The sequence below is a fragment of the Panthera onca genome, chromosome A2 (genome assembly GCF_046562875.1).
Source record: "Panthera onca isolate mPanOnc1 chromosome A2, mPanOnc1 haplotype 2, whole genome shotgun sequence".
NCBI classification, from domain to species: domain Eukaryota; kingdom Metazoa; phylum Chordata; class Mammalia; order Carnivora; family Felidae; genus Panthera; species Panthera onca.
In genome coordinates this window covers 16295780-16298532 of record NC_138340.1, presented here as the reverse complement: position 1 = coordinate 16298532, position 2753 = coordinate 16295780, and positions in this window count along the sequence as shown.

Genomic DNA, 2753 nt, shown 5'->3' with positions numbered 1-2753 from the left:
TGAGTAGCATCTGACTTTTAAAAAAATTTTTTTATTTTAGAGAATGTGAGCAAGGGAGAGGGGGCAGAAGCAGAGAGAGAGAGAGAGAGAGAGAGAGAGAGAGAGAGAATCTTAAGCAGGCTCCAAGCTGGGCTTGGAGCCTGATGCAGGGCTCGATCCTATCACCCTGGGATCATGATCTGAGCCGAAATCAAGGGTCGGACGCTCAACCGACGGAGCCCCCAGGAGCCTCCCTATATGCTTCTTTTTAAACACTGGAATTTATTAAGAAGGGAAGCTTCATATCCCTACGTACATGGAAGCCGATCATCAATGAGGATAAAAGGGAGGCAATTGTATAGAGCAACGCAGGAAGCAGAACTGGGTGTTTAGCATCTCGGTTGGTACCGTTGCCTTTGCCCGGGGAGGGGGCGGTGTGTGCAGCTGGGGGTTTCCCAGCACTTACAGAACCAGTTTGCCGAGCCCCCTTACGAACTCCGCCGCCAGCTGAGATGCACCCCTTTGTCAGAGTTCTGGGTTCCTGCCCCTCTCCCAGGCTTCCAAGTTTGAATATTTTTAGCCTCTTTCCTTTCCTCCTCCAGCCCTAGGGAGAGGGGCGGCTTTCTGTAATTGTTGGAGAACTCTTGTTTTGCCTTTTCAGTGCTTCAGTTGCTGGGTGTGGTGGGCAGAATAATTGTCCCCTAAAGATATCCATGACCTAATCCCCAGGGCCTTGAATAAGTCGCCTTACGTGGCACAGGGGACTCTGTAGACGTGATTACGTTAAGGACTTGCGATGGGGAGACTATCCTGGGTTATCTGGGTGGGCCCCATCTTCATCACAAGGGTCCTTAAAAGCGGCAGTGGGAAACAGAAGAAAATCAGAGGGAGATGTGACGAGGGGGAGTGGCCTGAGAGATAGGGGGCGGGACCGAAAACCTGTAGAGGCTACAAGAGGCAAAGAAATGGGTTCAGCCCTATAGAGCTTCCAGAAAGGAGCACAGCCCAATGACCTCTGTGTCAGATTTCTAACCTTCGGAACTGAAAGATGATGAATGTGTGTTGTTTTTAGCCACTAAACTTGCTATAGCAGCAATAGAAAACACACACCCTGGTTACCACTTCTATGCGAAATTCTCTGTTCGTGTAACAGGTGATCATCCTCCCTGGGACCTCTTGCAGGGTGTTCTTACCAGAGCTGGGAAGAAAATAATAAGGAAGCCCTCGGGGGCAAAGAGGCAGCCTAGTAGCTCTGCGCTGGAGGCCAAGACAGAAAGGATCTCCATGGCCCCGTTGACCTTCCCCTTGGTGCTGTGATGGACGAGGAGGGAGGTGACCCAGACATTGCGGGGCACCGGCATGCTTGAACTTGGCTTCATTGATGGGGTCAGGCAGACTCCTGGCCAGGAGAGCCCCAGCGGTGCTCCCCGGGGCCACAGAGCCTAGATATCCCTGGACACCATAGAAGACAGTGACAGAGCCCTTGCTGCATCCAGGGCAGATGAAGTGTGCAGGTGCTTTTGTTGGGAGGGCAGTGAAGAATAAGGAACAGGGGAAACACAGGAAAAGGGAGGTGAGCAGGATGTAGCTGAGAGTTGGTCGTTGGCCTTGACCAAGGGAAAGTCTTGGTCCTTCACAGAGACCACAAGGACCGCAGCCAGGGGGACAGAGAAGCATAGATCTGTGGGGGCCAGAGCCGTCCCCGTGGGGTCTTGATAAACCAGGAAAGCCGCTTTCTTTGGGAGATGGTGGTCTTGATCTGGGTTTGAGTCCTGATGGGACGATATGACATTTGTCCCTGATTTTAGTTGATCAGGGACAGGCTGATCAACTAGTGACCAGTGATACTTCCTCGGCTCTCGAAGACATTCAGGGCAGCCTCAGCTCACTGGCCGGGTTGGTCTGGATGGTGGAATCTCCCTGGCCTTCTTCCTTGCAGGCTAAGACGGCGTCTGCAGTTGCTACGGGATTCTGCCAAGCCCGGATTAATACCCTCGGGCCAAGAACAGTCAATACAGAAACTTCAGGAGAGAGCCGCCTGCTTTCTTAGGTAGAAATCCCTGACGGTTGATGGGATTCGTTCCGCTGGTTGCGTCCAGGACCCTGGACGACATGGCTTCATCCTGAGGCTTGAAGTCCTGTTCACAGCTGGCGGAGTTGCATGTTGTACTAATCAAACTAAATGAATCTGGCTAGCCTCTGTCAGTCAGATGAATCGGGTCAAGAATGGATTCTTCTAACCCCTGTGGGAGAGTCTTTCCAGAAAACGAAGCCAGCTTTCTCCTCTGTGGGTTTTACCTTCCTCAGTTTCGTTCTCTCCTCTGCCTTCTTCACTATCTTTCCTTCTTCTTGTCTCGAGTTCTGTACAGACTCAGGGGATGGTAGGATCTGAATGAGGTCGCTGTCATGAAGATGGGGCACGGACGACCCATCACTGAAGCCTCTCAAGGTATAAATGTCCCGTCATGTTTATTTGTTAACTACAGGCAGAGGAGCTGCTGAACACCTGGAGGTGGGAAGGTTGTGGGAAGTTTCCAGAAACATCACACCCTTGTAACGCCCTTTACTTTAGAGGCGTTTCCAAGTGGAAACATTTGGACAATTATGAAACACTGAAAGCTTCCTGGTCAGGAAGTGGTCTTGTAAAAGGGGGAAGCCTCTGAGGCTTAGCAACCAACGTTAGCCCGTTTGATGCTGACTACCTCAGACAAACTGAGCTAGCAGTCTGCTCAGAGCAGGAGGAAGTAAGCCTCGAGTGACATCAGCCCTGCTTT